Source organism: Azolla caroliniana, unplaced genomic scaffold (genome assembly GCF_043228905.1).
Source record: "Azolla caroliniana isolate FFs.n. ecotype wild unplaced genomic scaffold, voAzoCaro1.0.p SCAF_6, whole genome shotgun sequence".
NCBI lineage: Eukaryota > Viridiplantae > Streptophyta > Polypodiopsida > Salviniales > Salviniaceae > Azolla > Azolla caroliniana.
In genome coordinates this window covers 4,199,308-4,216,057 of record NW_028230441.1, presented here as the reverse complement: position 1 = coordinate 4,216,057, position 16,750 = coordinate 4,199,308, and the positions used below count along the sequence as shown (strand labels likewise).

At 35.6% G+C, this 16,750-nt stretch overlaps 1 non-coding gene across 1 annotated transcript; it reads right to left on the bottom strand.

Moving 5' to 3' along the window:
- Window positions 1-729: 729 nt before the first annotated feature.
- On the bottom strand, window positions 730-832 carry LOC147862685 (U6 spliceosomal RNA). Its single transcript, XR_015529990.1, has one exon. It is a non-coding gene; the product is annotated as a U6 spliceosomal RNA (small nuclear RNA).
- Between the last annotated feature and the right edge of the window lie 15,918 nt (window positions 833-16,750).

Genomic DNA, 16,750 nt, shown 5'->3' with positions numbered 1-16,750 from the left:
TCCTAGAAATCCACTCACACTTCCTTCCATCTTTGCACTTGTCGCTCTGATACAAGTTTGATGAGATGGGATCGTATATCTGTGAGGAAGATATGTTGAAATGTACAGACAGAACGTGAAAACAACAAATACACAAAATACACAGAGCTTAACGTGGAAACCCTTAACGGGGAAAACCACGAGAACAGAGATCCACTATACAACAGAGAATACAAGAAAACGGATACAACACTCTCTGAAACTCAAAGGATATCTTTGTGAGTTCTCTCTCTCTCTCTCTCTCTCTCTCTCTCTCTCTCTCTCTCTCTCTCTCTCTCTCTCTCTACGTAAATGTATGTTTATATTAAAACAACATGATAATACAAAAAAACCTTGCTATCAAAACTACGTCAAAGGTAGCGATGTGGCAAGGACAACCTTCTAAGGTGCTGCAATACAAAGCGATACAAATGTAACTCATTTGGGGACAAAGTTCCCATACAACATAATTGTGAAAATTGCCAAATCAACTTTCCTTTTATCCTACATATCTGTTGAGATACTCCTGAAAGCCCATCCAATAAGAAACCATTCCGCAGGTTCCAAATATACCACATGCCCAAGTATCGCAAATAATCAAACACAATCTTATACTCTGGGGATGGTAAAACTCTATCACCTTCAATGAAAACCCATTGAAAAGGTTCTCTCTCTCTCTCTCTCTCTCTCTCTCTCTCTCTCTCTCTCTCTCTCTCTCTCTCTCTCTTCTCAATTTGTGAGTGTCATCTTTGCGTAGGGGCCATGCTAATCTTCTCTGTATTGTTCCAATTTTATCAGATGTCCCTGAAGGGACTCTCTCTCTCTCTCTCTCTCTCTCTCTCTCTCTCTCTCTCTCTCTCTCTCTCTCTCTCTCTCTCTCTCTCTCGCTTCCCATTGAGATCATGGCCATGGAAAGGGTTGTTGAATACATGCTTAAGGTTCAAAAAAGCCCCTCACATCGACTTCCTAGAATTGCATGGGAAGCAGGCAAAAAGATCCAAAAGACGCATACAAGCAAAATTTTGTGTTCCGGTTGGATGCAAGATTTAGAAAAATGGTTTGGTAGATGGGATGCAAGACACTTGCTTCATGATGCGTCACTAGATTCCTCTGTAAATGAGGCCTTTTTGCAATGCCAATGTATCATGACATGGGACAAATGTGGTGTCTCACGCTTCACACATTATACTACAAATGTTGCACCTAACTACAAAACCATTTTCTTCGCGGAACGGGGAAGCCGTACACATCGATACATGTTAGAGCCCATCCCGATATCTACCATTCGAACCATTGCTTCCATGCGACTTAGCTCGCACGCATCGAGATGTGAGATGGGGTGTTGGGGCACAAGTGATGAGAGTGGCCGATTATGCACACTTTACCCTAAACAAGTTCGAGAGTCTAAGTATCACACTTTGATACAATGCTCTGCCTTTGAACATATTCGACCATGCTTTCCACATCTCTTCGATCGAGCCCAATCCTTGCACGAATTTCTCTCACAACCACGATGTGCACTCTGGATTGCAGCATTCATTGGTAAAGTTCTTGAACATCGAGAGTCGCTACTCACCTTCACACGTACCACGTGAAATGTAATATTTTTGGTCACATAGGTCATATTTGACCTCCGAAGACAATAATATAATCTATCTATCTATCTATCTCTACACAGGACTTCGTTATACTCTATTCTACCTGTTCAACACTTCTATTCTCCTCTGTTCTCATCTACATAATGTTTGCCCTAGGTGTATTTATACTCATACACAATATGGGCTATTTACAAATATGGTCATTATTATTATTATCTAATAATAACAGTAACAATCGTTGATCAGTCGGCTGATCGACTAGCCGACTCCAGTGTCGAGTGTCCAATCCGTCCAATTAGTCAGCATTGTCGTCGACCACCGGTCGGCCCGACTAGTCGATCATGTCTTTGACTTGGATCACTTATACAATGTTGTCGACTCTTCACGGCTTCGACTATCGGCTCTTAGCCAGCCGAACAGTCGGCTTCTCCTTGTCTTCGACTGTCGGCTCTCAACCCAAACAGTTGGCTTCTCCCACATGAGGGACATTTTCCTAACAATTTATGCACACAAAGCTATTGGACTCATATCAATACAAAGGCACCCTCACGACAATCAATGCATGTGACTCTTTGACAATGAACCATCTTCCCTAGTTCAAGTCCCTAGTGGTTCTGCTCACATTTCACACACATGGTTGTAGCTTTGTGACATTGCTCACTGTATGTAATATTTTTATAAGGTAAATATTCAATCATATGTTTTTCCCATATACATTATGGACTCTTCATGCTTGTGAAAATACACTCTTGTCAAAGTTAAACTACATGTCAGAGGAGATGAAAGTGAAGATGGCCAACTTACATTGTCTCCATCATCCTCATTGACATCAACATCAACATGGTCAAATGTCATCATAGTTGTTAAAGAACACATATTTTATGCATATAATTTTAGAATACTCTAAATTATTTTAAAGTTTAGATTTGCCATTTTAAAACATTTCATGTATTCTTCATATTTAACACTTGCAAGAAATTAAAAGGGCCAAAAAAAAATTCTTAGATGTTGCTAGAATCATGGACAATCCCATGAGGAACCCCTATGTGGCTAACTATAATGTTGTGACCATTAAGGCCCACACATGGTTAACGAGTCTCTAGCTAAACTTGAGCATATTATGATGCTAATAGAAATTATGAATATACAAACTCTGGAGTCCCCATTATTAAATAAACCCATCACATATGTGGATGAGCAAATTGAAGAGTTGATTGGTGATTCTAACAATACGTAATTGGGAACACTTTGTCCGGTAACCCTAGAAAAGAAGAAGAAAATAGACACCAACTTACTTTGAATGGTGCCATTAGAAGTAGGAATTCAAATAATCAACCAAACTTAGAGAATAGCTCGACATCTTGAACAACATAAGAAAGGAATGTAGACATTGCCAAAAGGTAGAAGGAAGCCATGTAAAAGAAAAATGATAGGTTAAGGACTGACATTTTCAATTGTTCACAAAACAGTTGAAAAGGGAAATCAAAGGTGGAATCAAGTGGCATGCACAATAACTAACTGCGAACTCAAATAGCAACCACCTAACCTATGTGTAGAAATAAAATATATATAGGAATACACTTGACTATTTTGTGAGGAGCAAAAGTAATATACATTGAGGAAATTGAATAGCATAAGCTACATATTAGAGAAGAGAAGGTATTCCCCCACTCAATGAGGAAAGGAAAATGAAACTCTTAAAAGCCTACGTGAAACTAGGAGTTCCGTAAAAATGAGTACGTGTTTGAGTCCAAAAGAGGAGAGGTCAATCTAGCTTTTTTATGTAGCAACTCCTAACAATAAAAGAGCTTTCACCCATATTAAAAGTGTTTGGGATTGTGGAACATACCAAACTAGTAGAGCTGAGCATGGAGAAAGTCTCACATTGACCCTAGATACTAGTATGATACGTTAAGCTAAGTAGGAGCATTAAAGATTGGGTAACGAGAGGTAGTGGAATTTCCTCCATTCAACCGCCTTTCTAAACGAATCCAATGACAAGATGCCTTATGTTCCCATTTTAAGAGTGATGATACTAGTTTCACCCTCCTTGTAACAATCAATGGTATTATAGTAGTGACCATTATAGAAATCGAGGAGTTTAGGCCTTTTTGGTGGGAATGAACATAATCAAATATGATTTGTTAGCAAAGGTAGAATAGCCAAAAAGGTTTCCCTATATGCTAATCTAAGAATCAAAGATGACTCTATCCAATGACCCAAAGTCATGATGATAAACCATATATTTGAGGTGTACAAGATAGATTTCTATCTCAAGTTCATACTAACAACGACATCTAATAAGGTAGCATATAATTGCTTATTAGGATAAACATTCTTGATATTAAGTCAACTATTGATGGGCTTTGGACATGGATAAAGGTGAACCTTATCGATTAAGTTCAAATCAATTAGTCAGAATAAAGTTCAAAGTGTGATTGTTAACTTGTGAGCCTCAAAAAGGTTGGGGACTTGATTTTGACATATTGTTACAATTTGAGTTTAAGACCACAAGGACATGCTTCATTAGAACCACTTCTACTATGAATGAATTCACATGTTAGTGGTTGTAAATAGAATGTTACCCAATGTTGTGGCGAAGAGTGATTATATCACACTTTGCATCTCCAACCTACAACCATATGAGCCAAACTAGCAAGCTAAAAGATGTAATGATGGTCTTGATGATGTTTAGGTCAAAATGGTGTGAAGAGGAGGTTTTGAATTCCTTATATATTCTTTTTTTGAAGTTTGAAATTCATAGAATATCAATGTGTAAGCTTGTATGGCATGATTTGGTGTGTTTGATCCGGATTCAGTTGAGCGGGCAAGCTCAACCGAATCCGGATCGGCCGAATAAGCTAGAGTCGGATCAGTACCCGGATAGGTGTCTAGATAGATCGGTATCCGGAACCTAGAGCCGGACTGGATAACTGGATCATACTCCGGAATAGTGAGAACCGGTAGGCTGTTGGAGCCTACGGTCCGAGCCTAGTACATAGGCATATTCCTTGGAGTTTGTGTCAGTCACTCGTATGAGCATTGAAGTACTTGTCAGTACTTCTGTCAGTCCTTTAAGGACTTGTATAAAAAGTGTTTTGTATGTACAAAGTGTTATTTTTTTAATTCAGTTTATGATGTTCTGCCCTCTCTGTGTCTCTCCCACTCTCTCTGTCTATGTTTTGTGAAGTTTCCATTAAACTTGTACTCTTTTTGTTGCTATCCGTGTGAACCGGTTTGTCAAAGCTTCCGCATTTTAACTTTGACAGAAACCCAAATGTCAAACCACATCTTCTTATTTGAGGCACAAATTTTATTACTGGATGAAAAGATGCTTAAATATGGTTTTCCTACAAATGTCAGAAATATGCAAACATAAAACCATTTCATCAAGAAAACTTTGATGAATCTTGAACCATTTAATCATTTTGATATAAAATTTCTTACTACGCTCCAGTTTTGTCCGAATTTAACCTAATGTGAATGTTTATAATGAATCAAACATCAAACGGAATTATCAACCCTTGAATCCACAACGTTAATTTTGTCAAAAAAAACAAGCTTTATGAGTATAATATGATGTTTAGTTTCTAAATTCTCGAATTTTAATGAAGTGCAAAGGAATTGCACTAAAGATTCTTACATGACACAAAAAACTTTACGATGGAGGATCTCAAATGAAACTTCATAAGAGTTGTCAAAACGAATGTCTACATAGTCATGTCTTCAACTCATCCACAACCAATGGGATCCTTGCATGCCCATTGTTAAGATCAACAACTACTAGAATCGGTCATCTACGCATTGACTAGTCCAATGAGTTGTTCTCATACTACTCTATGATTGATTGTCTGTTGTTCATTCCTTTTTAACTTATTTTGGTAAGCACATATGCCATAGTCATAAGAAAAAACATCGTAAACTAGGTCACCATTTGTTATATAGCACGACAACACAAGATTCAATTATCCTTTCTAAAACGTAGCCCTTCTCCTTTGTTTATCAAGAGTGAAATAGGAAATTTTGAAGGTGGAGGTTAGAACCCCTAATAGTATTAAGTTGGATGGCCATACAATTAGAATGTAGCCTTTGCGATTTGTTATGCGTTTTTCTTCAAAACATGCAACATTGTCCAATTACATAACTTATACATGTTTCTCTTTATTTTAATTCCTCTAGTGGGAAATATTTTGGTGAGAATGTAATTATGATGAGAACATGCTTTTCGATTTTCTATTCTTCTTGTACTGTAACAATAAATGGTTTATCCTTGCTATATCAACAAAGACATTTGATACATTTTGCTCATTGAAATTAATTACCATTTTCTTCTTGATTAATCCGGGAAAAGACTTCTTCATCCTCTGGATATACACTATCACAACTACATTGTTTATGGTGAAAATGTACAATTATCAATAGAAAATTTTGATGAAAGGCATGTCAATCTACACTACTATATCGATTCACATAATTTTACTCTTTGTACATCTCATGAAATGACTTTGCCATTTTCCTACTTTTGAGGCCCTAATAAACAACAAAACAAAATCTTCCATTTCAAAGAATCTGGTCAAATTTTCTAGTGCATGGAAAAGAGCTATTAACTTCAACATATTGATAGAGACATATGGTTTGCAAAAGGAGCGCTTTGTTTTCTCGAAATAGGAGATTGAATTGTACCGTAGTTTATGAAGCTAAAATATACATATATATATAGGTCCACTAAAAGACAAGACACTTAAGCCCATGTGTGGTCAGATTAAATCAAACTTTATAACCCGAATAACATGGACAACTATTGCATCAGGTCTTTTTATGTGGAAAAAAAATGTGATATGGCATGAAAAGGTTCATAAAGTTGTTTCTCGTTTATTGAGAGAGTACAGAAAGGCAAGTAGGATCAAAATTGTTTTAAGGATACTTACACAACGTGCAAATGGGAGTTTAGACAAGTAAAATGGATTTGCCAAATCATGCAACAAGTTATGCATTGTATCATAATGTTTTTATGTGTCATAGGTTATATGTTGTTTTCGATCGAAGTCGACATGGCATAGTTTATTTGTTCTAAAATTAGATAGGAAATTAGAGCATCAAGTATACATGATATTGGAAAGGGCCATATTTTGTGTGGAAAGACCCTAATGTTTTGCATTAAATTTATATTCATGTTACAAACCCTCATTTGTATTGATCATGTCAATAATTCTTGCTTTTTCATGAAAAAGAAAGATTTGTAACAAGGAAACCATGGGATTGATGTATGAAGTATCATCACCTTCAATAATAGATCCGTCGTCATGATTTTTATGTGTTCTTTTGATGCACATAGTTAATTTGGTTAAAAAGTGTGAGTTCAAACCATGACCTGCCCCATAAAATGCATTTGAAAACTAAATGTTTGATTACAGCGAAACACATACCATGGGAACTAACAGATGTGCAATAGACCACAGAATAAATAGGTATTTATCAAATCATTGTATTAAAGGTCAAAATATACTAAGAAATGTTTTCTTCCAAACAAAGATACCATGTAATGAGGGATTGTATGTCAAAAGAATTTGTAAGATGCTCGCATTTTCCCATGTATTTAGTGTGTGAGTGAAATTGGTGTGTGTGTAACGGAAATTATGAGAAAATACCTACAAAAGTCCATGCATTGCGTGATTCCTTAAGTCAATACAAGTACTTGTAGCATGACATTTTTGCCTTTTAAGAAAATCTTGTGAGCATGTTTATTTTTAGGAATTGATTTTAAATAACAAGAAATAAATAAGGGGAACCCTTTGTCAACTCCATGTAACACGGTAAATATTGTGATGAGATCACCCATGCTTGAAGGGGGTCACATACTAATATGTAAGCATAAGATGAGAGTTTAACGCAAGGTGTACATTTGTAATATATTCACAAATTGAGTAGGAAAATGATACATTTCTCATTGTGGAAATCAGCACGTAAAGAGGTCTATCAAGTAGTTATTGATATAGAGGAGGCATACGAATACTTGCCTCTCCAAGAACATCATCGATTGTGGTCATTTTTTCGTAGAAGACATAAAACATCGTCCAATGATGTTTTTGATGGAAGAAAACACAAACTTGATAATTATGGGTTTTGCTATCACAATCAAATGCATGCACTTATAGCAAGTCCATCAAAACCAAACACATGTGTGGGCTTGTTCTAAGATTTTGAAGCCACTTTTTGATAAAATGGTATATATTACTATTCTAGATGTCAAGTTCAATCCACATTTTTTTATTAGTTGGGAGTAAACTATTATTCTTATCAATTTGTAACTTTTCAAGCAACTAAAGCATGGGTAATAGTGATTCATGAAGATAATAATGTTATTATTATTTCAGACAAATTTTCAGGATTCTGGTTGTGAACTTCTTATCTACTCTAGTAATCTAGGAGGTCATACCCCCTTATTTCTAGGTTATGTCTTGGTGTATTGAGTGAAAACTCTATTTGCTAATAAGCATAAGTAAAAGACTTTTACAGTTAAGTTTGTAAAAGTTTAGACACATTGATAAGGTAAACACGTAATCTTCATGGAATTAGCCTTACTCAATAATAGATTTAAGTTTGTGATCTAAACTTTAGCTCTCTCCTTTATAGGAACTTTGAGTTAGGTCCTCCCCTAATGATTTGATGACACCAAGACAAAGACTTCTCAATTTGTAAGCTTTTATTTAATGTTAGCACCCTTGAATGGCTTGTTTCTAGTTTTTATTTGTATCCACAACCTTTTCTTCACAAGTGTATGGCCAAACTCTCATGCATCTATTTCTCTTATCTCTCCTTGTGCTCTAGCTCCATCACAGTACTACACTTTTGAGCGTTGGACCCATGGTGCTCTCTACCCCTTTAATACGGTGGGCTAAGAAATGAGACGAAGAAGATAGAAAGTGAGAATGACAATTTACAAAGAGATGGCATCTCTAACTCTTTGATTAATTGAAGTTAAATCATAATACTCATTCACAATTTTTAGCTTTTTATATGCCTTTCTCACATGCTTATTCATTGGTCTTGACAACAATAAGAGGGATACACAAATCATTTATTTCATGATGAGCATGAGAGGAATAGGGCATTGGATACATGGTCAGAACTTTCATCGCATTGAGTGTGATTGCAATGGCATAATAACACATGGATATGTGAAAATAAGGGGGTCTAAGTCAAGAGAGGCCTTTGTTGTCCAATACTTTTGCTTCATTACCATCCTTCTCAACTCTACACTACCTTTTCACTACTAGCTCCAATCTCATCACTAGCTCGGATATCACATCTAGATTTCCTCTCACAACCATCTCTCTTCTCTTGGATTGCCTCTCACCACTAGGTTGCTTCGCTCTCTAGCTCTCGCCTCATTGGTAAGTTCCTTTGCACCTAAATTTCTCTCATCCCCTAGGTCTATTTGTTCCAAAATTTCTCATCTCAATAGTAGGTCTATACATTGAAAGCTATCTTTTGACCATTTGAGTATACCCTCTCACTCCAAGATTTCTCAAGTTTCTTTGCTCCTAACTTTCTATCGTCACTTAGGTCTATTTGTTCCAAGATCTCTCATCTCACTAGTAGGTCGATATACTCAAAGCTCTCCTCTCACTACTTGAGTATACTCTCTCACTCCAAGTTCTCTCATTCCTCTCAACTCTCGTCTACATATAGGTCTTGTCACTCCTAGCTCTCATCTCTCTAGTATTACACGTGATTATACAATTTTCATTAATTATGTTTATAATTATAATGAGGAAATTTCTCTCTCCCTTAATCCCTTACTCTCGGTTTAGATACCCCCCCCCTTTAACAATAACAACTCAAAGAAGCCCAACCCTTCAGTTTTATAACATAAGAGTTACTATTTTAGGTTTGTACAATGGACATTAGACTTTATTCAATAAATAGTTCAAACTTGCTCCTTTCGCATCAACAAAAGGTTGCTTTAACCAATTGAACTAAAATGCTTCAATGATATTTATTAAATTGATTTCCTTACATTACTTTTTGTGTGATTCTTAATATGTGATCTAAATCCAAATGCTTTGGACACCTTCTCATTGTGACCCGATCACATCGTAACAATGGTGCATTAAGCATATGAACTAATGAGTACATAACTAGATAACTTATGACAATATAATACTAACAATTGATTAACCTACTTACTTTAGGTTACATCTTGGTTGGTCCAATAGCACTTGCCATGCTCATGGGAAAACTTCTTTGAAGCATATGATCCCATAAAATCCCTTGATTTCAAGGAAGTGTTATAAGGTTAACTCCTTTCAAGCGATTTCAAACTTCTTTATCTACATTTTCATTCATTTACATATACATTCATCAACTTGCTCTTCTACCTCATTCTTCGACAAGAGGGGTTCTTGATGTATATGAACAAGAAGAACAAAGTTTACAAGAATGTGCTTCCACCAAAGGTGTATGTGTTTTTAATTATGTGCTTTTGTGATGGTATATTTTTGTGAATGTTTTGTGAATGTGAAGGGGAGGGGGAGGGGGACGTTAGAGTTCGTTGAAGTTTGTTTATGTACATACATAAAATGAAAAGTGGTAAGTGGGAAAGGGGAGTCAAGTGGTTTAAGTAATTTTGTTTGTAATTGGTGTAAGGGTAAAGTGGGAGAAGTAGTGTGAATTTGATGGTTGGTCTCGCACCTAGGTTCAAGTAGTGATATTTACGAGCTAGGATTACAAACCAAACAAGTTCATTCATGCAAACACTTTTGGGAGATATCGGAGAATAGGAAACAATTTTCTACCTAATGGCTAGTGATGCAAAAAGAATATATAAATTAGTTGCCACTTCAACCAATGCATGTCATGACTAAGACAAAAGCAGCAAAGCCATAGCCTAAGTACGTGCCACACATGAATGTTGCCTCCCTACAAAGTAATCACATGTCATGACACATAACTAAATTTCATGAATGTTCAATGTCACCTACAAGATTGTAAGAGGTTGCTACAATAGCCCCAACAATTGTAAAAGAATGAATGGACTTTGTTGTCAATCAAGGCATTCAAAACTTCCATAATAGAATTGGCAAATCTTTAAGCATTCTAAGTTTACAAAAAATTGCACATTTATGAAATAGGAAATGAGGTTTTCTCCTTTGATCCAATAAAAGTCACCAAAATCCATACAAATATTTGCTCCTTCAAGCCCTCACCTAAACCGGTAGACATTCCAAGGACAAGTTAATGATCCAAACAAGAATAGTCATGCACATAATAGAAGATTAGAAATTAAACCTCATTATGAACATTAGGTCTCCTCTAGTCTTTTATGCATTTAGAATATATTCCCAATTGTCTATTGGTATGGAACTCTTGGGATTAAGAATTTTTAGAAAAAGTCATCTCCCACACCACAATGCCAATTTGGGTGATCCCTTGTGTGTAAGTGGGAACAAGAGGAATCATACTAATGAAACTTTAGAAGTTCAGGTTAAAAGTGAAAGAATTAATGAAACCTTTTTTACTATTTCTATAGCCAACAAAACTAAGGAAAAAAACAAAACGTCACTTTACTCATAATAAGATATATGAAGTGATGTGTTGATACATTCATGTCCGACAATATATATGACTTAATGTTTCCTTGTCATAAAAGGGAAGACTTGTGGAGTTGCAACCCCACACAAATCAATTAGAGGTTTATAATACCTAATTTCCATATGTATTGGTTAGTTTGGTTAGTATTCGCATTCCACAGACATTGTGCGTAAGTTCCAAGGCCCACACCATTCTAACCATTGAAAAGGATTTGGCAAATCTGAAATTCCAAGCATTATACCTCCAACTCCTCATAAAAATTGATACAAGGTAAACAATATGTTTCCTTGTCATAAAAGGGAAGACTTATGGAGTTGTGACTCCACACAAATCGATTAGAGGCTTATAATGCCTAATTTCCATATGTATTGGTTAGTATTCGCATTCCACACACATTGTGCGTAAGTTCCAAGGCCCACACCATTCAAACCATTGAAAAGGATTTGGCAAATCTGAAATTCCAAGCATTATACCTCCAACTCCTCATAAAATTTGATACAAGGTAAACAATATATAACGATTTAGGTCTCTGGTTGGACTTTGGATCTTTCTTATAACCATGAAAATATATTGAAAAGGTGTTGAATATTGTTGAAGGGGGGAATATGCATTTGTATACATTTCTTACATATAAATTATTGTTACATAAATAGGGTGTCGACCTATCAGATAAAGGAGGGTATGTGTAATCCATGAGAAAATTTACTATAATGGGGGTTTTAACTAAGCTTAAAACATGTAATATAGGGCCTACATAAGGTGAACTTCTTGAGATCCTAAACCTCATGATGATATAACATGTCCTTTATAGGTAGAATGTGGAAACAATTAGGATAGGAACCATAAGAAACTTTGAACAAGAGTGTTTCAAATTTTAAGGTAAATCATAAGCTCAAACTTTGTATGGAATGATATTGTGAAACACAAAAATGATGTGATCTAGTAAAAGAATTGGAGATTAAATGTATGATTCTAGTGTTTTTCCTTCATGTTATACTCAAGTCCCTCTCATCCAAGTGACAGAGTTGTCACATGAACTTAATGTGCATAACTATTACAACTCAATATAAATCATTGCATAATAATTGCTATTTGGGTGTGCATACTGATTGCTACAATAATAACAATAATGGCCCATTCTTGGTGTGCATAATCTTTCTGGTATTTAAGATGTGCATTATCATTGTTCTTTAATGTGACTGCGTTTTTTCATGTACCATTACAATAAATAAAAAAATAGGGATGTTTGCCTTAGACAAGAAGCAAAAGCATGGCAACAATGCTTAAAAGATCAGGTGCATGATGTCCAGTTTAAAAGAATACAAATTGCATAGCTACTTTGGAAGCAAAATAGGATCATTTGTATGTTATATACACCAATTGGTTGTTTTTTATTACTTATATTTTGTTTAAGATTATTGTATATTTGTATATAAGATTCATGTGTTGATATCAATAAGAGAAACTCACATGGCAAGCTTTTAGTTGAGTACACAATTTGATGATGTTTTGTGTTAGGGGATTGAGCATTCCACCATTGAGTACATTGACATGATGTGCATTAATGTAAATAATCATATCTGCATATTAGTTGTTTGTTATTTTAGACGTACATAATAAGCATTTTTTAGTGTGATGTATGCCTTTAGAAAAAGAGTATTGCTATAGAGTTTTTGTGTACAATTAATTACCTACACCAAGATATTAACACAACGCATTGACTTACGTCGTGTTGTGTTTGCAGTTTTGTCTTTAGAGATGCACTAATTATAGAAACAATAAAACGCCCTTGTTCTAAGAAAAATAACAGCCCATTTAAACCTATGTTGTTTTTATCCTAACTAGCCCAACTTGAACTGCGTCAATTGGATATCTAGTCGGATGAGATCCGATCCTACAAATCAATTTGGCAAAAGTGGTCTCAATCAAACAAAACATGCTTAAAATGAATCTAAATAATGTAAATTTGATTAAGCAAGAATGGGACAATTTATTGAAAGTAGGATTTGTATGATTTTGCAAAAAATGAGAGTATTGAATAAATAGATACAAGGTTTGATACACCAAGTGTTATAACTTATGTGCTCCAAAGTGAATGAATATATACCAAACTTAAGAAGCGAAATGAGTTGTTATCTCAAGAATACATTCCAAAGTTACCCGCTTTTTCCATTGTCTGCGAACACTTCAATGATCCTCCACCACAACTTATTTTGCTCAAGTCTTAGGGTCTCCATGAAGAGATCCAAATTCCACATGATTCACATTCAAGGGATAATACAAATGAAGTTGTATTGGATCTTGATATATTTGGTCTACCCATGTAACATTGTATTCTTTGTGATGGTGATGTAAATCTGGTTATCATATCCTATCCATGTCGGTTGCCATTTTTGTTATAAGCTTTCTTAGCCATACTACTTACATTGTGTATAATACACCACATCGTACTCTACTTCCATTTAGGACAACATGGCAATTAGTTGTTGTGTGTTGGTCCAAAAAAAAAGAATCTAGAGGTCAACCTCCTATTCCCTTATCCCCAACCTAGTTCGAATGGTAGAATCTCACACACTTCTCCTCTTGACTAAGATTATTGCAATACCCCACCATTAAATTTGGCTACCTTAGAGTACACAATGTAGCTTGCTAATTACTCTTCTCTTGTACTTGTTGAATGAACTTCCCCAATACCTCCACCACATATATTAAGTTTGGTCTTGCATTGCACAAACTTAAGTGTGGTTTAACAAGAATTTGGTATGCTTTGCTATAAAGGAGAGATTATTCTTAGGGTAATGCTCATTAAGCATTGCTAGTTGAGATAAATCTCTACCGAATATTTGGTTATGCCTTACTTTGTAGAACAAATCATTCGCATACATCATGAAGATCATTATCCACTCACCATCTATTTTCAAATTGAGCACGATGACGTGAAAACCTAATAGATGTTGTGAGTAATCTATCCATTGACTCATACAATGCCTTAGTGTTATTGATTTTGTCATTTTGTCACTATATCTTGGTTGGGGTATACGAAGGCATCATCTACCTCTCAATTCGTCTTAGATGCTACATCAAGAGGAACTCTTCTCTATCTATTCATAAACTTTTCACCTTAACGTTTGATTGTTTCCCCATAATGATGCCATTGATTATACTTTCCCTAAACCTCAACCTTTTCCATATTATAATATACCCACCCCATCCTACTCTAATCATCTACAACTTTGAAGAAATAGGATGATCCCCTTGACACGTGTATGTGTTTGCATCTTGTCATAAAGAGCATTGAGGAACAATTCTAAATGAGACTTTTCTTTGTTCCCGACCTATAGTGAGAAAGACTTTAATATTGCATGCCCATCATGTAAGCCACAAATTTCTCTAGCACAAATGCAATCAATTCAAATAGGTCTCCCTTTCTCTTTGCAAAACCAACTCTCTCATTCCATGTTGTAGACTTTCACACATCTAGGGAAGCACATGGTCTACACTCTTACTACTTCCAACATCTTACTTAACAATGTGTCATCTTATCAAATATTGAAATCAATACATGTTTCTTAAATAAGGGTGGAACGACGAACACTACAATAGCTTGGTGATAAAACGAGGATTAGGAAAGGACCCAAACCTTCAATCAACCTTACCATGAAACGTAAACTTCATTGGGTTTGATTGTTTGCCACCATTAATATCAACTAACTTATTTTGACTCGTAATGTGTCTTTGCTCTACTATGTAGGAGCTTGTTGTCTCCTAGCTCCGCATAAGAGTGTTTCTTTGCAAACCTAACCTTATGTTCTTCCTTTACTAGCTAAAACTCTAGTCTTTTGTCCTCAACCAAATGTGCAAAAGCCTTCCTCGTTGCCTCTTGGCTTTCACTTTATAGTCTATAACCATTTTCCCTATTAATCATATTTCCTTTGTTTTATTGAAAGCCTTCTTAGAATTTCTTGCATTCTATCTATTCACTTAGGAGGAATTCCTAAACCATGTCCATATATTATATAGAATCTACATCAACAACACGTTCTCTTGGAGTAATTCTAACAAGACTTAAATGGTTGATGTTATGATTAGTCCATCAATAAAAAAATGGCACATAACTACACATTCACGCCACTCTTGATTTGCAGACTTCACTAACCTTGCCCTAACGATTTGGTTCTTGACATGCTTATTCACGTGGTAACAATCTTCACCAACATGTAACGTTAAATTACACAAAGAAGATTCACACAACTAGACCAAACAATGTAGAAACACAAATGAAGCGACAAAATTAATATATACAATAGAGTGCTTGAACACAATTACATGGCAAAATGATACAATAAAGATTACGTCCATTTGCACCTAAACAAGGAAATACCAATATAAGAATGGTTTTATTTTTTTCATGAACTTTGCTTGTTAAGTTAAGGTTGTATTTAACACACATGCTTACTGTACCGGTCGGCGGTCACGTATAATATAAGAGTTAACACATCAACCATCCACTTCATTGATCACAGTCAAGAGGTATGTTAGTGTTTGTTCAAACCAACAAATGCAAAGCACAAATTGGGACATTAAACACGTTTCAATTTAATCAGGTTGTTTGTATTTGACAATTGGAGTAAAGTTTTTGAAGGTATTGGAACACAATAACAGTAATCCATGTCATGAATTGTACACGATGGAACTTGGAAGAAGATATTAAATACACCCTCCTAGAGTGGCAATCACATTCTTAAACCATGTGCTAGAAATAAACATCACGAATGAAGAAGCTATAGCCTATGCCTATGATAAAGTTGAGACATCTCATAAATATTTTAAAGGCATTGAATGCTTCTTCTTGAGCATTGATTCATTGTCTTCAAACAAATGAGCAATTGAAGTTGTTATGAATCCCAAATATCACCCATTGCAATGATTGCTCCTTTGGCTTCTTGATCAATTGGACAACTTCGTCTAGTGGGTCTACATGCAAAAATACACAAAGTTGCCACATGTCTAATATATCAATGATGATGATCTAGCGAGAGGCATGCAAAGACTAATGAGATCGGTTCACAAAAGTAACATTTTTTGTGAAGATCCTTGTGTTCTCAAGTGACATACAGTTTAATTAGATAACTAGTAAAAGCTTCATATGTGATGATCACACCGGACTTAAAATCCAAGTTACTTGGAATTTTTTATCGTGTGTCTACCCAACACACTTTGGCAATACCATACCCCTTTTGAAGCCATACCTTATGAATCCAATCTATGGTTTTAATTAAATTAGCACAAGTTCAAATCCAACTAGCGTCATTTTTTCGACTCCACCTGCATTGGTACTCGAGAGCCTCAATGGCCACCCTAGATATTAGTGTGCATTTGTCACTACAGTTAGCATGGCGCTTCCTTCCTTTCATGCAATGTGAGCTCTTACATGGAAATTAGGGGCGAAGGCAAATAGTCGGAGCTCGGGACTTTCGAGTCCCAATTGCGACTATAATGGCGGCAATAGCTTAACCCCATTACGAATGAGGTTAAGTATT